The 27,014-nt window shown below is 37.2% G+C and overlaps 1 protein-coding gene across 3 annotated transcripts in view; it reads right to left on the bottom strand.

Annotated features, from left to right (window-relative positions):
- The window catches only part of GLCE (glucuronic acid epimerase), a 127,874-nt gene that overhangs the window by 41,148 nt on the left and 59,712 nt on the right, over positions 1-27,014 (bottom strand). The window contains exon 2 of one of the 3 annotated variants that reach the window (XM_071214257.1): positions 16,114-16,273. The exons of 1 other annotated variant lie outside the window; for it this stretch is intronic. The gene's annotated coding sequence lies outside the window, so the exon portion shown is untranslated. Of the gene's footprint in view, positions 1-16,113; positions 16,277-27,014 lie in introns of all 3 variants that reach the window. One more of the 3 variants, XM_071214258.1, reaches the window with a different exon arrangement.

The following is a 27,014-nucleotide window of genomic DNA, read 5'->3' as shown; positions in this document are numbered from 1 at the left end:
ATCACTGGCCATCCCAGAACACTTGTCTTCAGGATGAAAGCACTGCCTTGATGACACCTTAATTTGTACTTCTCCGAGCCTCAAAACTGTGAGCCAATAAATTCCCATTGTTTAAGTCAATCCATTGATATGGTATTTGTTTTAACAATGAGGAGGCTAAAAGAGAATCCCCTGAACTGCATGGAAAACGCAAAGAGTTTCTGAGAATTCTGTATGATCAAAAGTATTGCCAGCCTGGACTAAAAGGGACAGAAATGGAATGAAATGAGGGAAAAATAACATCAAAGGCAAAGTTATGGAAGCAGAGGTCTGGACTGAAAAGATTTTCCCAGGCCAAGAGGAGCCACTATCAGGACTCAGAGAGTATTAGCTCTATGACCTGGTATTCAGGGAGACCTTGGCTGCTACCCCGGTACTCAGAGTGAGATGGTATAGAAAGACCTATACCAGAGTGTTTGGAAAAAGCATGAATGCCACCTCAGTGCTTGGAAAGGGTGGCACCAGTGCTTCTGCAGGTCCAGAAGATAAAGCATTGGTCCACAGATAAACTCTCAGACCTTGCAGTCTAATGGAGTTTCTACTGCTGGATTTCAGACATGTTGGGGACCTGTGGCTCCTGTTTACCTTCCAATTTCTCCTTTCTGGAATGGGAATGTCTAACCTACACCTATCTCAACATTGCATTTTGGAAGCAGGTGACTTATTTTCTAGGTTTCACAATTCCAGAGATGCAAAGAAATTTTGCCCTGGTACAGACTATACTGGTAACTGATTTTGCTGAGACTTTGTACTAAGAATTGTTGTTTAAAGGCTTAAGGCTTTTGGGATATTGGGATGGAGTGAATGTATTTTGCACGTGGGACGAACATGTCTTTTTAGAGTTCAGAGGGTGGACTGTGGTAGAATGAATATTGCCCCACCCAAAAGACATGTTCTTAATCTGTGTTCATGTGTGTGTGACCCTTTTGTACATAGGACCTTATGAACAAATTAGTATTATTTAGGATGTAGACAAATTATATCAGGTGGATCTTAATGCATATTACTAGAGGCTCTATAGAGTGAAAATGTGGATGCATTCAGTAGAAACAAGAAGCTGGAAAAAGGCAGAAAACCTAGAAGTCAAAAGTCAGAGACAGGTACAGGAAAAGACCATGTGACAGAGGCAGAGATGCAAGTCAAAAACCCCCAAGATTACAGTGAGTCAGTACCAGAATACTACAGACTTCAGGGAGAAAAACATGGCCTGTTGAGACTTGACTTCAAAACCATGAGACATAAATGCTTATTGTTTAAGCCAACTCACTGTGCAGTATCTGTCATAGCAGCTCTCATAAACTAAGACATTCTCCAAACTAGTCTTCCTTCTTCTACCTTTGCCCCGCTACTCCATCTCCAAGGCAATTCTCAAAAGAGCAGCCAGAATGATGCTTTAAAATATAAGCCAGCTCATGTTATTCCAGTCCTGGTAGGAAAATAATTTGATGCTGCTGCCCCTGCTAGTCATATGATATACCAGCCACTAGTGATTGCAGTGCTAGCAGTCACAGGATGCTTGATGCTGTCTGGGGCCATTGGAAAACACAGGAAGTTATAGGTTGGTTATGTGTGGAACATTTTGGCCTGCTGAGAGTATAAATGGAGCAGTATAATTGGCCTTTGTGACAAGAGCTCTGTAATTTATTGTATGGTATAAATCCACATTTATTTGTTTCATTATTTGTAATCACACCCCCTTTTCAACAAACAATAAGATTTTAAAAACAAAGACAAAAATGAAAATGTTTAATGAAAAATTAAATACTGAATTTCTGTTTCTAACAAAGTTGATGGTAAATACATAATTCACCCATTTTTTTTTTTTTAATTCCAAAAGAAGGTAAATTTTTGAGTCCTGGCATATGTGAGAACATCTTTACACTGTTCTCACCTTTAATAAATAGTTCGGCAGGATATAGAATCCTGGATTGCATGTTATTATCTTTGAAACTGTTGTAGGCAATACGACACCATCTTAAAGCATTAATAATTGTGGATGAAAGGGTTGATTTAACTCCTGAGATGGTTAAGTTTTATGTGTCAACTTGGCTAGGTAATGGTGTCCAGTGGTTTAGTCAAGCAAGCACTGGCCTGATTGTTACTGTGGGGATATTTCGTAGATTTAAATCATCAGTCAGCTGATTGCATCTATGGCTGATTCCATTTACAATCAACAAAGGAGACTGGCTTCAGCAATGAATGAAGTCCACCCAATCAGTTGAAGGCCTTAAAGGGAGAACTCATGATTTCAGTCGTCAGAAAGAAGAATTTCTATCTCTCCTTCAGCCAGCCAGCTTCTTTTGAAGAAATCACTGAAAACTTCATCAGACTTCTTGGTTTGCAGCCTGCCCTACAGAATTCACCACCATCATGTGAGCCAATTCCTAAAACAGATCTTATAATATATGTGTATGTGTTTCCTGTTGGGTCTGTTTCCCCTAGAGAACTCTTGAGTAATATAACTTCTCTCTGGATTTTTTGTTTATCCTAAGCCTTCTACAGTTCAAAAAGATGAGTCTTGGTATGATGTTTCATTTACTGTATTGGTTCTTGGTGTGCCATTTCAACCTGAAAACTTGTGTCCTCCTATTCCTATTTAATGGTTGTAATTTTTTTTTTCATCTCTGAGTATAGTAGAGTTCTTTTGTTGTAAAGTTCTCTCTGATTAGCTCTACTTTCTCCAGTGGCATTTTTTTTCTTGTTATTTTAGTCTCTCTCTCATGCAGTTAGCCTTCCTCACATGTCTGGTGATCTGTAATTACTCAGACATGTGTAAGACAGAATGATTCATTAGTCAACATAAATTTCCCCTGTTATTGTGAATATGGTCTGTTTTCTGGCTAGACTGGTCTCCTGTGTGGGATAAAGAGCTCTGTGTGGGCTGGCTACAAGTTGACTGGCACTGTTCCATCAGGATGAGTATATAGAGAGCTGGTAGACTTTCTAAATGCCAGAATGAAGATGGCTTTTTTTTCCCTTTCTTTCTGGAAACACAACAGGCCCACTAGCTTTTCCCAATCTCTCTAAAGAAAATTTACCTGGTGTTTTGCCTGGGGCACATATCAGTCACCTGTACTCCAAAAACGTGGGTAAGAAAGTATGGGTGAGGAGAGGGCATACTTGTGCCTTCTGACACCCTAGGCACAGATCCAGAAATACGTTTGATTCTCATTCTTTGGTAACCCTTTGATTTACTTTTACTGGTTTCTTCCTTTCTTATTTCTCTATATTTCAGTGGGGCATTAGGAGGAAAAGAAGGTTTGGACCACCCTCTTAAAAAAGAAATCATACGCAGGTTTTAAGAGTTGGACACCCAATAATACATTTTATCATCTGCATTATTAAAATGTGAAAATGTATTGATGCTATAACAAAACCAAACAAAACATGGTACAGAAACTTTCATAAGTGATATATTTATAATTTCTTTAGATTGCAGAATAGGTAATCTTACAAACCTAATGGGTGTTTTAAAGCTTTATACAATCTTCCATATAGATAATTAAGTGAATAATTTGTCAGCTCTCCCTAACATTTAGACCAATTAAAATAGAAATCTAAAACTTTATTCCACTTTTGAGAAGTATCCTTCCTCTACTCCTCAAATGAGAGTAACCCTGCTTATGAAATTAGGATACCATTATCATGAAGCACATCATAGAAGAGAGAGGAAAATCAAGCTTAAAAGCTTTCAACAACTCTTATGCTTGAATTTTGTTATCTGATACCATTCCCTTACTAAAAGTAATCAATGTTCTTTAGAGAAATGATGATTCTATGTCTAGGTATGAGATACCTTGCCATGCCAGAAAACAAAGAAATTTTCAACAAGCATGGAAAAATATTACCAGTTGCTGAAGCTGAGAGTGACACGCATACTAGAAGTTCACTATACTATTCTCTATACTGTTGTTTATGCTTAAACATTTCCATAATTTAAAAAATGGTGTAAGGGCAAAAGACATAGGAATCAGCCTGAAAGGTCATGCTCCCCATTAGTCAAAGTTGTTAGAATTAGGTTGGAAGACAAGTGAAACACAGTGAATCCATAAAAGTCAATGATATTGAAAAAAGGAGAAAGCGAGAAAAAAACTTATTTTCTGAGCTGGTGGAAATTGGTAATTAAATTTTTAAAAAATATTTATTTATCCTGCCTCTACAGAAGGAGCTGTATTTCATAACAAACCAATAGTTCCAGTCAATAAACAATTCTATTTTACATAAGAAACCCAGCTAATAATGTAGAAAAAATAAAATTTTAAAATACCAGAAAATCAGCATTATGCAAATCCTTATGAAATTACTGATTCAGGCAAACATTACATTCAGGTATGTGTTAGACACAGAAACTTATACTCTGCCAAGCTAACATTAAGTATATCATTTTCTAGTTGCAAGGAAAGGAATATGAAACTCTATAATGAAGGGATCAGACAGTGATTACCCTATTTCAGTGATCAACTTCAGTTTGACTAATGGTAAGTCATCCAGATATGTGTCTCCTGATGAATTATAAAGTACATATCATCGATCATGTATTCCAGCCGAAAATGTTTAACTCGGATCTCCTATGCCTTAAGATTTAACTCTAATTAACAGGAAATAGAGAGGGTATAGGAAGAAGTTAAATGAGGAAGCCACCAGATACATCTAGAAGATGGGACATCATGCAGGACAGTTGGCCCTGTGTCTTAATAAATTAGTGGCATGAGAACAAAAAAGGGACTGGGTTAGACTTTTAATTTTTTTAAGTTATTTTTTTATTTATTTCTCTCTCCATCCCCTCACCTCCCCAGTTGTCTGCTCTCTGTGTCCATTAACTGTGTGTTCTTCTGTGTCTGGTTGTATCCTTGTCAGCAGAACTGGGAATCTGTGTATTGTTTTTGTTGCATCATCTTGCCGCATCAGCTCTCCGTGTGTGCAGCCTCACTCTTGGGCAGGCTGCACTGTTTTTGCGCAGGGTGGCTCTCCTTATGGGGCACACTCCTTGCACATGGGGCTCCCGTACGCAGGGGATACCCTGTATGGCATGGCACTCCTTGTGCACATCAGCACTGTGCATGGGCCAGCTTCATCACACGAGTCAGGAGGCCCCAGGTTTGAACCTTGGACCTCCCAATGTGGTAGGCGGATGCTCTATCCATTGAGCCAAATCTGCTTCCCAGACTTTTATTTTTTTAAAGAAACTTAAGTGATATAACAACCAGATGTGAAACTTGGTCCTAGACTGGGAAATTTGACTGTGACTTGGTAAGAGGGATAGATACTGATATGGATATTGTTAACTGAAAAAAGGAGGTTATAATAAAGCACAGATAGCAAGATCTCATTTTAGTAAAACGATGCAAAAATAAGGATCTTTATTTTCTAACTTCCTAGAAATGATTACATTTACTTTTTTCCCTTTAAACCATAAAAATGGAAAATTAAGAAGGGCAAAGTCAATTTTGTTAAAATACTGAAAGAAAACAATGTAAATTTTACATTAAAAAAGGTCCATAAATATTTAGTTTTCAAAATGGGCACTGACTTTTTTTTTTATGGGGAAGAGAAATACAGGGGAAGACAGACGAATGATGAAGAAAAAGAAAACCCTGAGTGCTAACATTCAATATTAACTAAAAAGTAAGCTTACCTAAATGTAAATAAGAAAGTTTTATTACACTGTTATTCAAATTACAGAAAACTGACCATAGGAACTTTTAAAGAGTATACTGCATTGACATTCTGCTAGGTATAAATGACTGTCATTTTTAAAGCTAAAATAAGGGTTCTCTGCTGAGTGGTGATAAGCTTCCTACTTTAAAGCATTTGCCACATCCATGAACTACATCACCCTGTCAGTTAAAAAAAAAAAGCATAAAAAACTCATAAAATCAAAACCCCTGAAACCTCCCTATTGCTAATCCTAAAGATTTCTTTAGCAACATAATCCAATAAAAATTGGTTTTATTAATTTTAGAGGTCTTCTAAATCAGAAAATAAGTTTCAGTAAGCATCATAAAGAAAATGTAGAATAACTTTACAGAAATGGTTAAAAATTAGGGAAGCTAAATATAACAGTTTTCATTTGGGAGAACAAATTGTTCTCTTCCAAAACCGTGTACGATTCAAAAAATTCTTCTGCGATACTACACTTTTTAGTTTCACTTTCCTAAATGAATATTTCAAGTAATCATTATAGTAATTCAGTAAACATTAAGAACTGTGGATATAACCATAAGTTTTAAAAATAAGATGATATCAGCAGTAAGAACAATCTTACAGTAAATTTTTAAAAGATTTTGTTAAAGGAAATTGTTATTCACTTTTTCTTTCCTCAGAATAGCACAGACTAAGGTCTGCTTAATCAGTATTTTCTCTTGTATATATCTAATACTTTATATTTCTTATAATTCCTTGTTACTGAAAATAGAAGGAATAATAGTTGCTCAACAAAGAATCGAAATGACTGATTAAATCTGCACTTATTCAGTAGCTTCTCTGTGGCAGGTAAGGCACTATCTCTATCCGTAAGGACAGTTTAGTGGGAGACACGGGTATAAAAAATAACACTATGAGACAAGAACTGTAATAAAGGTATGCAGAATATGCTAAGGAACACAGAGAGGGAAGCCTTTAACTCTTCCAATGTAGAGACAAAATGTTAAGGAAAGCCTCAAGGTAGAATGATTAGAAGATTGACAGTCAAGCACAGTCCCACATCAGGGTATCTGCATTTATCATTCCCTCTACCTGGAACTCTATTTTCCCAGATATCTACATGGCTTGCTCCCTTCACTCAGGTCACTGCTTAAATGTCAACTTATCAGAGAGGCCTTTCCTGATGACTCTTTCTAAAATAGCAAATCTCATCCTGCCACTCTCTAGATCTATTTTACTTTTCTTCACATATTTATCACGTTCTTAGATTATTATCTATCTCTATCCACTAGAATTTAAATTCCATGAGACCTGGGATTTTGCTTCTCTTGGTTACTGCTGGACCCCCAGTGCCTGGAAATAGGCGTGGATTTCAGTAGGTATTCTTAGAGATTTGTTAAATGAATGAATGGTGTTAAGTTTGCAATAATAATAATAATAATAATAAAAGACAGTTGAACTAGACAACTTTGTTTCTCTCTCATATTTGAGAATTCTACAATCATAATCCAAATAAAAATGAACATAACTGACACAACAGAATACGGACTGTGTTTGCTATAATGTTGGCCAACTCTTTAAAACAGATTCACAATTTAATTACTGCTGTTAGTAATGTTCCATCTGTTTACTGCTTGACAGACCAAAATTTAATTATACAGTCAAATGGTTAAGTATTCAGTGTTAGATCTAACTCAGGGGAGAAATGTCTAATATTTTTGGTGGTCATGATCCTTCCAGTAATATAAACAAGCAGAATTCTCTGGGAGCTACTCAAAATAATAGGACAAAGTGGGGAGGTAATTTTGCAGGTTCATTTTATTTTTTAATAACAAAGATAAAATCATTTTGAAGTGTTTCAAAATGCTTCAAGTAAGATTACCTTTCTAGGCAAACATCCCAAAGAAACTGAGAAGTGGATACATAGTACATTATTCACATTTTACAGATGAAGAGACTTAAAGCCCATAAGAGAATTCATTAGAGAGAGAACAGGGACAAAGCCAAGATAAGAACCTAAATATGATAAAAAAAATTTGTGTTTTTCCTTACTTTACAGATGATGAAACTGAGGCTTAGTGATGTTAAGTAGTTTATCTAAGGTCACATTATTATTTGATGGTTCATATATTAAGAAAGGAACTGAACTCAACTTTGTTAGTATGATTCCAAAGTTTGTGCTCTGACTGAAGTGTCAGAGGGTATCTTTGATCAGGTATATAAATAATATACTTCAAAAGCTGAATACCAGCTTTCTCCAGAAGACATTTTAATTTATAACAGGTTACCATATTGTCAGCTGAATTCCAGACATTAACAGATATTGTTTTAAACAGTTGAATTTTGACCTTGAATCAACAGTTCACAGAGGTAAATACACAATTTTTACCTAGTTGCTCTAAATATTTATGAGTACTTCTGAATGAAGCTATTAGAACTCTGGAATTTTCTTCAAACTTAATACCATATCAGTATCAAAACAGAGAAGAGTCCTAATTATGAATCCGTCTATGTACATAGAGTCCAACAAATTTATCTGGTCTCCAGGTGGCTTAGGCTAATTAAGCCCTTGAAAATGGGATACAAACACCTAAACTCTGCAAATCCAGCAACAGCTTAAAAATGCATTACATTCATTCCTGCTAATAATAATTATGATTTCTGGTATAGCTTGTTGAAGTAAAACCTTTCCCAAGAGATATAAATGGAAGCTTAATATTTCCCTTAGTCTACGTTAATTTGAGGCTTAGAAAATAATGTACTAATGCCCTAAAAATGCCAAGGTGGCAATATATATAAGGAGAATAATTAGCATACCATTATAGGTTAGGATATAAAAGTAGAAATATTAAGATAAAAATATTTTCATATCATGACTATCTTTTTATTAGCTATGTCAAGAAAAGGGAATATAAGCAGCGGACTTGGCCCAGTAGTTAGGGCGTCTGTCTACCACATGGGAGGTCCGCGGTTCAAAGCCCAGGCCTCCTTGACCCGTGTGGAGCTGGCCCATGCGCAGTGCTGATGCGTGCAAGGAGTGCCCTGCCACGCAGGGGCGTCCCCCACGTAGGGGAGCCCCACATGCAAGGAGTGCGCCCCATAAGGAGAGCCGCCCAGCGCAAAAGAAAGTGCAGCCTGCCCAGGAAAGGCGCTGCACACACGGAGAGGAGAGCTGACACAAGGTGAGGCAACAAAAAGAAACACAGGTTTCCATGCCGCTGACAACAACAGAAGCGGACAAAAGAAGAACATGCAGCAAATGGACACAGAGAACAGACAACTGGGGGAGGGGAAGGGAGAGAAATAAATAAAATAAATCTTAAAAAAAAAAGGACTATAAGTGCTTTATCTCCCCTACTTATTAATTTCTGGCAAGAACATATAATCCTCGATACAGGTAGTGAGTGTGTAATTACTCTCAGAATGAAAATTACCCATAACATCAAACCTCAAATTCATCTTCTTGGTTATAACCAATACTTCTGCTATTCTCCTATAAACATATTCATTATCATGAAAGCAAAAAGCAAGAGAACAAAAAAACATCAACACTACCGGTATTATAAAGCACCATTTAATGAAGAATATGTGAATTGTATCAATAAAAAAATCAAAAGAAGTCAAGAGAAAAGGTACACATGTGGTACTATGCTTTCCTTGTAAGGGGACCTATGACCATCCGGTGGCTTTATTAGCCCAGAATGTAGTAGCTATTTTCTAAAACTATTGGGCCATCCATCTGACACACTCACTTTTGCAGGGAAATCTTATCATTGCCAGTAGGACACCAAAGTAATTCTCGTTTTCTTTAGGGCAGCAACCATAAACTAGGCAGGAAGAATAATACAATGAGCACTGGTTAATCACTGTAAGCACCAGACCAACCACCCTTCCACACTATTAGAAGAAAAGAAACTGCACAGAAGTACCAATTCAGTTCTTACAGCAACAGTATAATAATGAGATTAGTGCACAGACTAAATTCAATGAATTAAGTATTGCACTTGATATTACTTTATATATAGTTTACTAAGGTCAGATAGTGTGGAAAATGCAAAATGTTTATGGTATGATCTCTGCTCTCAAATGGCTTACAAACTTGAAGAAATAAGACTCACACATGTGGAAAGCAAATGAAGAAAAATTCATATTGAAAAATACGAATAAACTACAAAAGAAATAAAATCACTGAATCTGCAAATCAACTAAAAGGAATGTGGGCAGGTAGTTAGGAAAGGGAAAGATGACTGAAAGAGCTGCAAGGGACAATACTAGAGCAGAACGCAGACAGTACATATAGGTCACTGAGAGGACATTAACAACCATAAAATGGGTACCTTTATTAAACAGGTAATAATTTACAGCCCTAAGTCTTCTTATCGATTGTGTAAAGTACTTTCAAATTCCTTCCTTAATTTAATTGCAGCAACAATTTAACAAAATGTGCAGGAAAGTAAGTGCTATTTTACAAAAGAGAAAACTGAGGCTCAGAAATATTAAGTAGTTTGTTTAAATTGTTAAGGTGGAGTGAACATTCAAATCCAGATCTTCTGATAACAAGCTCTATCTATTACAACAGTGATTCCCAAACCCAGAAGATCAAGTCTTATCTACCTGGAAATATGTTTCAGGATCTTCACATATGATTCTGTTGATTAGTAACCGCCAAATTGATTAGATTTTGGAACCAACAGACTATACAGGTGGTTGTTCAATTTTACTGGGCATCAGAATTACCTGACAGGCTTGCACCCCACACCAAGGGCTTCTGATTCAGTAAATTTTTGATAGGGTCCATTAATCTGCCTTTCTAACAAGTTCCAGGTAAAACATATGCTGTCAGTCAGAGGAACACACTTTGAGAATCACTGTAATAAACCATATGCATTAAATATATTCAACTAGTAGGTACTTGTATTAGTTAGCCAAAGGTGTGCTGATGTAAAATACCAGAAATCTGCTGGGTGTTACAAAGCGTATTTATTTGAGGTAGGAGCTTACTGATACCAGGCCATAAAGCTAAGTTACTTCCCTCACCAAAGTCTATTTCCACGTGTTGGAGCAAGATGGCTGCTGATGTCTGTGAGGGTTCAGGCTTTCTGGGTTCCTCTGGGCTCAGCTACTGTTTTCTCCACCAGGTCAGCTGTAGACTATGAGGCTCTCTAGGCTTTGCCTCTCTCCATAAGGTCAGCCGTAGACTATCAGGCGAATCGCTCTTGTCTCTTTCCCCGGGGCTCCAGCTTAAGACTTCAGCATCAAACTCCCAGCAACAAAACTCCAACATCAGAAACCCTCAACTTTGTTCTTTGCCATGCCTTTTATCTGTGAGTCCCCACCCTAATCATAACTCAATCATGCCCAGATCAGATTACAAACATAAACCATTATCTATTTTTGGAATTTATAACCATATCAAACTGCTACAGTACTATTTGAAAATAGAAATACGTGTGCAGTTTCTTGGTGTGAATTTATACAGAAGAGATCAAGATACAGGCTTTTAACTGCTCTCACTTGGTTTGAATACTAGATCAATTACTTATTAACTGACTTTAAGAAGTTCATTTAACTTGTTTACATATTTCCTCATATATGGGTCTTAAGAATAACTATTTCATAAAGTAGGCTTAAATGAGTTAATACATGTAATGTCAATTATTTAGTAATAAACATTTTAAAGTAATAAGGAAATACTACCACCAATACCAACACCAACAGCATGTTAAAAAACGAGAATAATTAAAAACATAAGTTGAAGTTCAAAGCCAAAATTTTAGACATACTTCAAACAAGTTTTAAAACCTTCACCACTCCACAAAACAGTATTATTCCTTATATATAACGACCCAGTCAACAAGTATTCATTAACCAACTACTAGACACTGGATACAAACAAGAGGTATAATACCCCTCAACATCTTATCATTATTAACAAATTATTTATATAAGATACAAGAATAAGTCTAATGAAATGCTCAAGTCCATGGTAGACATACTGAGGTCCCAACCCCTAGCACTGTGGGTGTGAAATAGGACCTTCGAAGATATTATTAGTTAATGTGGCCCCAAACTGAATGAGGTTGGACCTTAAAACAGTATGGTTGAAGCACTTATAAGCAAAGGAAATTGGACACAGAGGGAGAGAGAAGCCACAGAAAGCAGCCAGAAACTGGAAGTTAACAGAACTCAGAAAAAAAAGGAGAGGACATGCCATACGCATTGCCAAGAAACAGAAAAGCCAAGAATCAAGGATCACCAGCAGCCCCAGAATGCCAGTTTCCTATTGTTTAAGCCAAGCCATTGTATGGTATTTGTTTTAGCAGCTGGGAAACTAATACAACTCCTTATATATGCTGAAACAATTTCTCATAAAATTTAATCATTCTTGAAATATTTTCTATATTTATTTATATGAGAATTTTAATATGCTGAAAATAAATGCTGAATACTAATGGTCCATAGAGAAAATTTACACTAAGTGTATAAGACCAATAACAATGAAAATGTTAAGAAAAACTCTTAAAAATGACAACAATTTTACATAGTCATTAATCTTGACAGTTTAACATTACTACATGTTAAAACAGCATAAAGATAAAGATGGTTTACTCATTCATTCTGCAAATAAATATATTGATTTACCATAAAATGAGTTTATTAACCAAATAGTTGAAAACATTATTTCCAGTTAAACAGTTATTTTTCAAGTATTATACTAAGTATCTCTTTTACGAGTTTAATTAAAATGGATTTTTAAAAGTTACTGACAAGTAATTTTTTTGGATGAGTGTTCTTATTTTTCTTAAGGAAGTACTGGAGATTGAACCCAGGATCTCATACATGGGAAGTAGGCACTCAACCACTTGACCTAAATCTGCTCCCCTGGATAAGCATTTTTACTGCTAGCAGCAATGAAGACATGTAGTATCATTTATGGTTCACAGATGACTTAAAACACACACACACACACACACAAACTATTCATTATCACCAATTAATGTCCTTTCTGAGACATTACTTGGAGATTTAGCCATATGATTAGCATTAACAAGTATTATGCTGGTGATTTCTTCATATAACATGTATAATATAAGCTTTTTAAAAATGAAGCTCTTTAAGTTTGAGGAAAACACTACACAAAGTTGAGATGATCTCAGTCTTGCCCAACTATTAGTTTCTTCCCAGAGGCTTAAAAACTTAGGGATTTTAAAATAATTTTCATTACCTTTTTTATCTTAGAAGAAGCAGTATAGCATTCTTTACAAATCCTGATTCTGCCACTACTAGCTGTCACCTTGGGAAAGTTTCCTTTATTTATAAAATATGGGTTACCACACTTAATTTGTAGGTAATTGTGAGGATTAAATGAAATAAGGTGGAAAACAAAGTGCTTGGCTTGGAGTCTACCAAAGAACAGCTGTTCAAAAGAAGTTAAACTCCATCCTCCCCTGGAATTCCTTAATTTCAGCACTGGGAGGTAAAAGTTATACTGTCAATCGTCATATAATTCTGCTTGCACCTCCACTATTAGACTTGGGCTCTAGAACATATTCAGTTGAAGTTGCAAAGATTACCTTCCTTGACTATAAATAAGGACGTAGGCTGCCACCAAAACCTTAAAGATCAAACAAAACCCCCTTCTTCTTTTATTTCCAGCTATTCAGGAGAAGGAACAGAAGAAATAAAATATATGTTTATAATACAAGTATGTATAGTATTTTTTCCCTTTCACAAGGCTTGAAAACTTTGTTTTATTTATATCTCATTTACAAATAGGGCCTGAGAGGATAGGACAACCTAAGTTATGTACAATGTCTAAAGTAGCCACTATAGAAAAGTCTGCACTTTCCAATTTAAAAACTGCTGATTTAAATTCTAAGTCTGTCTTCATCATAATAATAGCAACCCTGGGTTTAATCAAAGAAATATCAGTGACCTAATCACACTAATAAATAGGACATTTTTCAAGCAGACAAGAAAGTCATGTTCACATTTATAATAGCTTCTAATACTAACATTATTTTCAGAATTGGGAAACTTAAATTAAAAATTGTTGAGGCTGGCTTTCTTCTATTAAAATAGGAGATAACTCACTTGATTAACTAGGATCTGAATCACAAAATCAATCACATTACCAAAATGCTGTAACAGGAATGCTATCCTAAGGCATATTTTCCCAATTTAAGCATATATTTTATATACAAATTCTTATAAGGGCTTTGTACAGCAGACAAATAGAAAAGTCTATGTAAAAAAACATGGCATCCCTGAACAATTAAATATAGGTCTTTGTAAAAAAGGTATTGTAAATATAAGGCTCAAATAGGGTAAAAGCTAAACGTAAGCTATGATTCAATTAGTCACTGAATTATAGGTTATTTAATGCAGTAGTATTTGAAATGCTTGTTTGTTTTTTAACAGTTGAAGGTAAAAAGATCTCACCTAAACCTTCAAATTTCTTTGTTCTAAAGTGATGCTTGTCGAACCAAAGCCACCCTTCAGTACTAGCAAAGATTATATTTTACCTCATCATACGTGTCCTTTCAGGTATATATGTAAACTTTGAATAGATTTTCATAAAGCAATCTAACTTAAGACAACAAATGAAATTACCATAGAAAAATCAAATACTCAGCTATACAAAAACTACACATTTACTGCCCCATAATAAACACTCATAACCAAAACTCATATAATCCTTAAAACGGTGGTATTGTATTATAATCCAGAGAATAAATATCCCTGCATGCACAACAATATAAATAAATGGTTGAACAAATGAAATAATAAATAAATGGGGAAAGGGCAACTTTTTTCTACAAAAGAATTCTACTTAATAAATGTAGAAGGCATCAGAAGAATAGAAAATCACCAAACACCACAATATTAAATAACGCAGGCAAGATCTACCATGAATGCTAAAAGAAATGTCCAGAATTTTAAGGAAAAATAGAGTACTTGCTTAGTTTCAAGGTATTTCCCCCTAAATATTTATTAATTAAGGGGAAAATAGTATCTTTACAGTGAGGAAATCTGGCAGACACCATCTTAAAATAAGGTAACATCACCAGTAATAAGACAAAGTGACATCATGTATCTCCCAATATCAAGTGCTGAGAAGAGCACATCACCTCTGTGGTTTTCTTTTCCAAAATCTATAACTTCAATCTAATTATGAGTAAACATCAGAGAAACCCAAGTTGACATCCTACAAAATACCTGATTTGTACTGTTTAAAACTATCAACATCATGAAAAATAAGGAAAGACTGAGAAACTGCCCCAGATCAGAGAAGACTAAGGAGACTCAATAATTAAAAGCAAAGTAGAATCCATGATTGGATCCTGGAACAGAAAAAGGACACTAGTGAAACAAATGGGAAAATTTGAATAAAGCATGAAATTTAGTTAATAGTAAGGTACCAATGTTGGTTTCTTGATTTTGGTAATGTAAGATGCTGTCATTATGGGAAGATGGGTGAGGATTATAAAGGAATTCTCTGGATTATCTTTGCAAATTTTCTGTATATCTAAAATTATTTCAAAATAAAACATTTACATATATATTTTTTTAAATAGGCAAAAGACTTGAACAAACACGTCACCAAAGAAAATATATGCATGGCAAAAAAGCACATGAAAAGATGTTCAAAATGATCAGTTATTGGAAAATGCAAATTAAAACCACTAGTAGGAAGCAGATGTAGCTCAAGTGGTTGAGAACTTGTTTCCCATGTATGAGGTCCTAGGTTCATTCTCCGGTAACTCCTTAAAACCATACCATAGTTGAGTAGAAATCTCATATACCACTGATGGGAATATAGAATGGTAAATTTCTGGTAGTTAAACAAACAAACAAATAAAACTCCTAAGTCATCAAGGTTTTCCAGCATATTTAATTTGGATTTTATCATCGTAAAAATTCTCTTGTTGGAATTCTGGGAAGATGGCAGATTAGAAAGACATGAGATTCTCTTCTCTCTCAGAAAAATAGTTATAGGATAGGCAGAAATGGCCTGTAAAAAAATATTTCAGGGTTTAGAACACCAGGGGATTGCTGGACACTACCCAGAAGAGAGAGGGCACAGGAAAAAACTCTATGGAAAGGCTGCAGGTGCAGCCGCCCTTCCCCTACCCTAAGAGCAGACAATTTGAATTCTCCAGCCTCAGGCCAGCATTTACAGACAGGGGAGACCTCAGGGATCCAACATCCAGGAAACAGGAGTGAAAGGGAGGCAGACTAAGGCTAATTAATTTGTTTCTGGCCATCAAATTTGGACTGCTGAGTACTGGCAAACCCTTCCAGGCCAGGAGAAGAGCTGCGCCACGGGGAACAGGCACGGGACTAAAGAGATCTGACCCTTTAAATCACCCTCCCTACCAACCAAGACTGGCTATTCAGGGCACAGAGGGGAGAGGAATTATTTCCTACCTGGGAAAAGGGAGGGGGATGTCAGCAAAGGTTGGAGAACAGCCTCTGAGAAAGTTTGAATTGCAAGACTCTCAGGCTCCAGGCACTGTGCTGCCGTCCATGTTGCCGTGAACACACTCCTACCAGGTTTTGAACTGAGCGGGCTGAGGAAGTGCACCATCTGCTGGAGGACCAAGGAAATGGATATAAGGAAAGTAAGTAAATGACTTCCAGGAAGGTGGTGGACTAGAAAGAAATCTTCTCTGCCAGAAAAATAGCTAAAGGACAGGTTGAAATGGCCTGGAAAAAGATCTCTGGAAGGTTAGACACCTCCCAGAAAAGATAGGGATGAAGGAAGGGGATAGCGACGATAGCAAACTGTGAGTTGAAACCTGTGACTGATACTGTTGGCACTCCCCCACACTAAAGACAGTTCAGAATTCTCAGGCCTCTGAGTTGGCTACAGACGAAGGGGAATGCAGGGATCCACCATCCCAGGAAAGGGGAGAGAGAGGGACACAGTCTAAGGCTGACTCAGCTTCTGACCCACAGATTTGGTCTGCTGTGTCCCACCAGCCCTTCCAGGCTGGGTGGGGCCAAGCCATTGTTTCTCTTGGGGGCAAGCAAGCAGCTAAAGAGATAGTGAAGCAGGCTAGTAATAGATGGATCTGGAACCTGGCAGAGTCCACGTGGACATTTGGAACCCCCACAATGGCTGCTGGAAGAACTCCACCCTGGGATTCTGCTACCTAGAACAAGACTTCTTCCTGGGAACAAGGAAAAGTCCCGGATGTTCTCTAGGAACTTTATCATTGATGGGCGGGGTAATCAATCCAAATAGCCAACAACTGGAACCCCTCCCCTTCCATTAGCAATTTAAAAGCAAACCCGAGACTTCAGCTCTCTCTCTTCCCCCTCCCTCCCCCGCCCCGTTTTGCCTACAGACCTTGTGTGCAGCAATCCCCATTTTTCCTCTGCCGCATGGCCACTCAAGTAAATCTGGGGATTTATAATCTGTAACAGGGAATTGTAGCTTGTGATTTACCCCTCTTCATTCCTTTTAATCTCCTTCCTCACTACCTGGGACCCTGGCTCTGTTATTTTCTGTTGTTTTCTCCCATTTCTCTTCCCTCCCTACCTGAATAAATTACTGGCCTAACTCACCCCAACTTGCTCTTGAAATTCATTTCCTCTAGCATAGTCAAAGAACCTAATTAAAACTGGTAACACTTCAACTTCCTTCTCTACCAACCTGGACTAATTGTTGAGGAAGCAGAGGAGAGTGGAATTATTTTTTTCACCTGGGAAAAGGGAGGATGCTGCCAGAGAACGCTGGTGAACTGTCTCTGAAAAAGTTTGAATTACAAGGCTCTTAGCCTCCAGGCAAGAACCTCTATCACATTGATCCAGTCAGTGTTGCAGCAAATACACTCCAACCAGGGACTGAACTGAGAGGGCTGCCAAAGAGTGCCATCTGCTGGCAGACCAAGGAAATGCACACAGGAAAATTAAACTCTTCTCTAGCCTTTAAAACCTCCCTCCCCAAGGCCCTAGGAAACAGGTCTGCAACCCATTACTGGGTCCAGAGTCCACTTTTGAGCAACTAACATGACAGTCCTAATGATCCAGGTCAAACTAAGAATCAAAGAAGGGAAAGGGGATAGAAAGCGTATCTGAGGAAATAATAGCTGAAAATTTCTCAACTCTCAGGAAAGAAATAACATACATGTTCAAGAAGTGCACTGTACCCCAATCAAAATAAATCCAAATAGACCTACTCCAAGACACATATACTAAGAATGTCAAATATCAAAGAAAAGAGAAAATTCTGAGAGCAGCAAGGGAGAAGCAAACCATCACAAGGCACACTCAGTTAAGACTTAGCATGAATTTCTCACCAGAAACCATGGAGAAAAGACATTTGGTATGATACAATTAGGATACTGAAAGAGAAAAACTGCCAACTGGAAAAAAAAATTTTTTTTAAAGATTTATTTATTTATTTAATTCCCCCCCCCCCCCCCCGGTTGTCTGTTTTCTGTGTCCATTTGCTGCGTCTTGTTTCTTTGTCCGCTTCTGTTGTCGTCAGTGGGCACGGGAAGTGTGGGCGGCACCATTCCTGGGCAGGCTGCACTTTCTTTCGCGCTGGGTGGCTCTCCTTACGGGCGCACTCCTTGCGCGTGGGGCTCCTCTACGTGGCGGACACCCCTGCGTGGGGCGGCACTCCTTGTGCACATCAGCACTGCGCATGGGCCAGCTCCACACGGGTCAAGGAGGCCCAGGGTTTGAACCGCGGACCTCCCATGTGGTAGATGGACACCCTAACCACCGGGCCAAGTCCGTTTCCCTGGAAAATTTTTTATCCAGCAAAACTGTCCTTCAGATATGAAGGCGAGTATAAAATATCCACAAACAAACAGAAACTAAGAAATTTGTAAAAAAGAATCCACCTTTGCAGGAAATATTAAAGGATGCTTTAAAGTCTGAGAGAAAAAGACAGGAGAGAGAGGTTTGGAGGAGAGTATGGAAGAAAGAATAGACAAAGGATAACCAAAAGAGTAAAAGGATAGATGAAAATATGGTATGACACATGAAAGAAAAAATGGTGGAATAATGGATTTACAGTAATATCATTGAATGTGAATGGATTAAACTCCCCTATCGAAAGAAAAAGCCTAAAAGAATGGATTAAAAAACATGAGCCATCCATATGCAGTTTACAAGAGACTTACCCAGGGATACAAATGGGCTGAAAATGAAAGGTTGGAAAAAGATACTCCACACAAATAGTAACCAAAAAAGAGCATGGGTAGCTATACTAAGAGGGACAAGACAAACTTTAAATGCAAAAAACTTATAAGAGATACAGAAGGCCATTATATATTAATAAAAGGGACAATCTACCAGTAAAATATAACAGTCATAAATATATATGCACCTAACCAGGGTGCCACCAAATACATGAGACAAATTCTGGCAAAACTGAAGGGCAAAATAGGCATCTCTATGATAATCGTTGGAGACTTCAACACACCATTCACATCATTAGATAGAACTAGACAGAACGTCAATAAAGAAACAGAGAACTTGGACAATATGATAAAGAGGTTAGACATATATGGAATGTTGCACAAAAACTCAATGGGTTATACATTCTTCTCAAGTGCCCATGGGTCCTCTCCAAGACAGACATGTTAGGGCACAATGCACCTGTCAATAAATAAAAGACTTAAAGTATACAGAGCAATAGACAGGAAAAAGGTAAATTCACAAATGTGTGGAGGCTAAACAACATACTCCTAAATAATCAGTAGGTCAAAGAAGAAATTGCAAGTGAAATCAGTAATATATTGAGACAAAGGAGAATGAGAACACAATGTATCAAAACTTATGGGCTAGGAAAGCGGACTTGGCCCAATGGATAGGGCGCCCGCCGACCACACGGGAGGTCTGCAGTTCAAACCCCAGGCTTCCTTGACCCGTGTGGAGCTGGCCCATGCACAGTGCTGATGTGTGCAGGGAGTGCAGTGCCACGCAGGGGTGCCCCACATAGGGGAGCCCCACACGCAAGGAGTGCTCCCTATAAGGAGAGTCGCCCAACATGAAAGAAAGTGCAGCCTGCCCAAGAATGGTGCTGCACAGACGGAGAGCTAACACAACAACAAGATAACACAACAAAAAGAAACACAGATTCTTGGTGCCGCTGATAAGGATAGAAGCGGTCACAGAAGAACACACAGTGAATGGACAGAGAGAGCAGGCAACTGGGGGAGAAATACATAAAAAAAAAAAAATCTAAAAAAAAACAACTTATGGGCTACAGCAGAGGCAGTGTTGAGAGGGAAATTTATAGCCCTAATCATCTATATTAAAAAAGAAGAAAGAGCTAAACTCAAAAGATTTAACTGAACAACTAGAAAAACTAGAAAAAGAACAGCAACAGAATTTCAAAACAAGCAGAATGAAATAATAAAGATTAGAGAAGAAAATGAAATTGAGAACAACAACAAAAAATACAGAAAATCAACAAAATCAAAAGCTGTTTCTTTAATATGGATTGGAGTGGACTTGCTGGTATTCTACTATAGAACTGCTGTGACTCTAGCAATGGAAGAAATTGTATCATTGATGTGGAGATGGTTGCCACGGGAATTGCTGAGGGCAGGGAGAGGGAGGAAGAGGTGTGATACGGGGCATTTTTGGGACTTGGAGTTGTCCTGAATGATACTGCAGGAACAGATGCTGGACTTTATATATCCTGCCATAACCCGCTGAATTTACTGGGGGAGAGTGTGAACTACAGGGTAAACTATTATCCATGTGGTGTAGTGTTCCAAAATGTGTTCGCTGAGTGCGATGAGTGTGCCACAATGATTCGGGGTGGGGGGGCGGTTGTTGGTGTGGGAGGAGTGGAGTGGGGTTTGGGGGGTAAATGGGAACCTCTTATATTTTTTAATGTAACATTTTTTTGTGATGTATGTATCTTCAAAAAAATACAATTTACAAAAATGATGTGGTGGGGGTAGGGAGTGGGATATATGGGAACCTCCTATGTTTTTTGTTTTTTTTATGTTTTTTAATACAATGTTCCTTGTGGTCTATTAACTTTAATTAAAAAATATATATATAAATTTAAAAACACTGTACACTTTGGATAGATTGTATATGTGAAAATATTTCAATAAAACTGCTTTTAAAAATCCTTGTTTATTCTGCCTACTTTTAAAGTAAGGCAAATGGCAAATGTCACAGCTCAGTTCCTGCCATAGAGTCACTTAGGAATCAATTAACTAAATGAAAATTCTTCTATGCAATGCATCAACTGCAAAGGAGTCTAATCTGCTAACTACCACAATCCCACCTAATTGAAGAATAAATTCTGACATCTGTTTAGTGGCATCATAAAAACACAGTTTTCATTAAAGATTTTTTTTTTTAAGAATACTTATTTAAATTCAGTAGAGAATTCCATGGAGGGATAGAATTTTATTATTTCCATTTTAATTGCATAAAGAGCATTCATAAAATGAAAAAGTAAAATATAATCTTATATAATTTACCTTTATTATCAGTGAAAATAATGAGTTGCCTTGTTTGAATAAGTGAGATGAAAGGAAGAAAGCATGTAAACAAGATTCCTCAGCAAGAGAGTTTATCTATCTTACCTTAACTAATACAGTGTGGTACCACAAGCTTCCAGTGAATTATTACTATACTATAATATCTGTAATAATATATGTAGTATGTAGTAATACAATATAACAACATAATCTTACTATACTAGAATATACAGTCATAAAACATTCAAACATTAAAATCCATATACTATAGGAATTAATTTAAATGGGAAAAAAAATTAAGTACAAAGGTACTACTTCTCTGAATACCTTATTATATTATTTCATCTATCCAATTCCTAAGTTTATCTTAGGTATTTTTAAAAAATCATATTCAAATAACTTTTTATTTAAGATAAACTCAGTGTTTACTTGTTTTTAAGGATATGGTTATTCTCAGTTACGTTAGTAATATTTAACAACAATTTTCATGGTGCTATATTTTAAAAGAAACAGAAAAGAAAAACCAATCTGCAATTGCATTAATTTCAAATAGAAAACAAAAAGCCTTTGTAAAGTACAGTTTTCCCTTACGGGTTTTGTTTTCCTAGTATTACATTCAATTAGAAGTAAAATGGCCTGCTTCAAGAATTTAGGTTTACTTTCCCTAGAAACACATTTGGAAAATCTGACTTACCATAGCCTTTATAACCGAAACCATTTGTGTGTAGTCACTGTAATAGTTCACTAAGGTCAATTTAGTTTTGACACATGTTACAAGAGGGCCCACTGCAAACTTATATGTTTATTGCTCCATGTAATGTACCCAGTAGATATTCAATTTATTAAACAATGGCTGCTTTAATAATTCAAATCTGACTTCCAAAGATGCAATGCGCCTGTCAAAAGCTTTCAGTAATTCAGTAAATTTCTTCTGCCTCTCTGGGGCACTGCATATATTTTAAGTCAGTCCTCTTTTCCAATGTCTATAACCACAGCCGTTTTCCCCTCCTTTTTAAAAATAATCAAGAAAACCTGAGTCATTTTTATTCAGTTTTCATTCACTGCTACCTTCTAGCTTTCTTAGAAACTTTCATTTTAATAAGAATTTTTATTTATAAATTAAATCTAATGACACTACACTTTCCTAAACACTGATATGTCAAATAAAGTTCACACAAAAATCAACTTTATCCAACAAAATTTAAAAAAAATATATTTTTATTACGAAAGTTGTGAATTTATAAAACAATCATGCAAATGTGAAGAATTCCCACACAACATCCCTTCAACAACACACCACACTGTGGTGGAACATTTGTTACAGATTATGAGCTAATATCACCAGACTATTAACACCAACCATAGTCCACAGCATACATTTGGCACACTTTTTCCATACACCCTCTCCCCCATTATCAACACTACATCTTTGGCACTAATGCATATCCAGCAGCATTTTAAAGATTACAGTACACTAAACCATTTACTTCTACAAAATAAAAGTAGCTATCACATTCCTTTACTCAAGTTAATATCCAAACATTACCACTTCTATATAAGCAAATCAAATAACTTTTCATACACCATCCCAAAAGCTTTTCTTTCAGAAATGAAGTTTTGTATACAATATATTCAGGCTATCTGTTTGGAGACATAAACAGTCAGGCTGAGAAAGAAATTATTAATAAATAATGTTGAATTGCCATAGAATCAGAAAGGAATTTTGGATGGAGAGCTTAGAATGTACTGAAACTAAGACTACCTGTGGCATTTACATTTTGTAGCCCAAACTTGTGTTACACATATATTTAGCCATAGTAGTTCTGATAGAAGTTCTGTGACGATCAAGTTTAAATTAATGGGTAGATTCTATTTAAGTCTCAAATACCTATGCTTCTTGTAATCCATCATTATTAAAGGTCCCCATTGCTGGGAAGCGGACTTGGCTCAACGGATAGAGCATCCACCTACCACATGGGACGTCCATGGTTCAAACCCAGGGCCTCCTTGACCCCTGTGGAATTGGCCCACACGCAGTGCTGATGCATGCAAGGAGTGCCGTGCCACCCAGGGGTGTCCCCTGCATAGGGGAGCCCCACGTGCAAGGAGTGTACCCCGTAAGGAGAGCTGCCCAGCGCAAAAGAAAGTGCAGCCTGCCCAAGAATGGTGCTGCACACACAGAGAGATGACACAAGATGATGCAACAAAAAGAAACACAGATTCCCAGTGCCACTGATAAGGACAGAAGCAGTCACAGAAGAATACACAGCGAATGGATACAGAGAACAGACAACTGGGGAGGTGCGGGGGTGGGGAGGAGAGAGAAATAAATAAAAATAAATCTTAAAAAAATAAAAAGAGTGGATGGACACCTAGCATTCGGGGTGGGGGGGAAGACAAAATAAAGAATTGCATATGAGAAAGACAGAAGTTCTAAGAGTGGTAAATCTCTTCCATTATTTAAAAAGCCTATCCATCTACAGAAAGCCACACTTAGTAGTTCATTTTAATCTGCTTCTGAGTTGGCAATTCTTCACTATCTATTGATGAATACTGGTTTAAACCAACTGCTTATTGTTTCTTTCTTTTTAACTGGGTAAATGCTCTCTGGATGTTGAGTCCAAAGGGGGGAAAGCAAAAGTTTGCTAGTTTAAAAGATGGCAGCATTTGCAGAGCTGTCTTTAGCATTCTAGAGCCTTTACTAAGTAAAACTGAGCACATGATAATTCTTAAGGCCTTTTTAAAAACTCCTCAGGAGATTAAATCAGATTAAATCCTATATTGTCACCTGAATCTGAATTGCTGAACTCAAAATTTCTCACTGCTTTTTAAACAGAAAATAGTAGAAAAGAGAGATAAGTTGGGTTCTTAATGCAAAACAAAGGTAAAACAAAGTAAGCCTTTGTTAAAAATATCTACTGAACATCAAGTAAGCAAAATACTGTTATGGTTGTTGGGAGAGGAAATGAACAAAACAAAGAACAACTAATAACTGTTTTGAAGAACTTGCATAAATATGAAATACCATGAAGAATTCCTTATAAAACAATGCTATCTGTTTTGCTTGTTTTATAAGCATTCTTTTACAGACACAAAGGCAGAGACCATGTCTGTCTTGTTCACTACGATAGTCCCATGCCTAGTACAATGTCTAGCACATAGTGAGCACTCGAAAATTACTTCTTAGATAAATGAAGACTTTCAACAGCTATGTCAATACCACCCCCAATGGCTTCCTGACTCCAATGACCTAGCTGTCTTACGCAGGCAGAATAATGACCCTCCTAAAGATGTCTGTGTCTTTATACACCAAAGCCTGGGACTATGTTACCTTAATGACAAAAGGGACTTGAGTTTAAGGTTAAGGACCTTGAGATGGGGAGATTATCTTGGATTATTTGGTAGGCCCAATCTAACTACCACATAAGTCCTTTAAATTAGCAGAGGAAGATATAAGAGTGGATCAGAGAGAGAAGATGGGAGGAGGAGAAACTGGAAGCATGAGAGGGCCTCACCCTGTTGTTGATGGCTTTGGGATGGGCACAAATCAAGGAATACAGGTGGCCTCTACAAAATGGGAAGGGCTCTAATCTGACAACCAGCAAGGAAATGGGGATCTCAGTCCTACAACTGCAAGGAACTGAATTCTGCCAAAACCCAAAATGAGTAAGGAAACGGATCCTACCTTAGAGCTTCCAGAATGGAACACAGTCGTATTAGATCTTGTAGAGTTTTGGTAGTGGCTTGCCAGCAATCCATAAGTCAAGCTCTACCTCCATCATATGGTCATATCCTTCTGTTTCCTTCTCTCCTGCTCTGTCCATACTTCCTCTGCTGTAAGGACTCCGGTTATATGAGGTTAAACCCCACCCTAATGCATTCTGGCTTCACCTTAACTAAGAAGATCTTCAAAGATCCTATTTACAAATGAGTTCACATCCACAGGCCTGGGGTTAGGACCTAACATGCCATTGTGGGGACATCCATAAAACCCAGCAAGACCCATGTTGGCTTTCTGATCCATAAAACTGTTAAGATAATACGTTACTGTTGTTTAAGCCACTAAGTTTGTAGTACTTTTTAATGGCAGAAATATATTCCCCTTCACTCTATTCTAGCAACCCCCTACTTAGCCTCTTGCCATTACTCTGACACTGCTTCCTTAAAAGAGTGAAAATCTGAAATGCTTCTATCTAATCACAATCTCCAATCCTTACCGCTTTTCTTCATACTTTTCATATTTGGCTGCATAAAGGAAAGGTCTTGTTTAAAAGAATTAATATCTTGAAACAAAATGTCATTTACCAGTCATGAATTGGTATTTTCTAGTTCCAATGTTTGGTCAGTATTGTGCCAAAAAGTACATGACAGCACCACAGAATAGTTATAACCAAACAGTAAATTTCATATTACTTGCAACACACAGTTAAAACAAGGACCTACATTGAAATGTGTTATTAAACAGGTCAATGTATCCAATTACTGATTAACTAACTTACTTCCCAAAGGAAAAAGCCTTTTGTTTTTAAATCTGGAAATATTTATTTGCCTATTTGTACACTTCCTCTAAAATATTAAAACATAATAAACAATCTATTTAACAGTAATTAGAATTTTATCTAGTTAAAACAACAGCAAAGCAGGCCACAACACAGATGGGAGAAGACTCTCTCTTTGTCTTATTAGTGTCAAAGAACTGTTCTACTATGCCACGGCTAAGAGGATTTTTGTTGCAGGCTCTCTCATAGACAAAATACAAACTAGTGAAAGGGCAGCCTTATTAAGAAAGCCTTTTTTTTTTTTTTAAGATTTATTTTTATTTATTTACCTCCCTTCCCGTCCTCCTGCCCTGCTATTTTTGCTGTGTTGTCTTCTCATTTTCTCTCCTCTAGTAGTCATTGATTTCAATCCTAGAGACCTCTGATTGGGAGAGAGGTTCCCTGTCAATTGCACCACCTCAGTTCCTGGTTTCTGCAGGGCTTCACCTTGACTCTCCCCTTGTCTCTCTTTTGACACGTCATCTTGCTGCATGACTCACTTGCACAGGGCACTGGCTCACCACATGGGGATTCATGTGGACACTCGCGTGGGCACTGGCTTGCCGCATGGGCATGCTTTCTCTTCTTTTTCACCAGGAGGCCCCAAGGATCGAACCCAGGTCCTCCCATATGGTAGGCGGAAACTATCACTTGAGCCACATCCACTTCCCATGAAAGCCTTTGTTCCAAAAATCTTTAGTATTTCTTAAAGACTTTTCTTATCGTCCAGATAAAACCTAGCCAAATATGTGATTAAGGGATCAGAATGGACAGAAGTTTGTACTACTGATTTTACTCAGGTTCCAATTCCTTAAGTACACTAATTTCCTGTGGGCCAGAAGTTTCCAAGCTTTGTTAAACAATGTATAATTACCTGGGGAGCTTTTAAAAATCCTAATGCCCGGGTTAAACACCATACCAATTAAATCAGAATGCCTAAAGATTCGGGAATAAGATTTTTTGAAGATCCCTAAGTGATTTCAACATGGTTGAATGTGGCAATGTGGCATGGTACAAAGCACTGAATGGAATCAGGAGGCATGGGATTTGGCACTGGCTCTGCCACTAGGCAGCTTGGGTATATCATTGGGTAGCCATTCCAGCATCAGTAAAAAGATGGGCTGGACAAGTTCTAATACGCTACGAGACTTGGATATGTATGATTCCTTAGTTCTCTTCTGAAGATTAAATTGCCTCAACATTGAACTTATGAACAAAAAACCTCAATATCCAAAATCAGATACTAATTCTAGTCTGTTGAGAGCATATTTTATGAGATTATTTTACAGTAGGGATCAAATTCAGCTACAATTCAGTTGCACAC

Source organism: Dasypus novemcinctus, chromosome 3 (assembly GCF_030445035.2).
Source record: "Dasypus novemcinctus isolate mDasNov1 chromosome 3, mDasNov1.1.hap2, whole genome shotgun sequence".
In the NCBI taxonomy this organism is placed as follows: Eukaryota; Metazoa; Chordata; class Mammalia; order Cingulata; family Dasypodidae; genus Dasypus; species Dasypus novemcinctus.
This window is presented reverse-complemented; position numbering and strand designations above follow the sequence as displayed.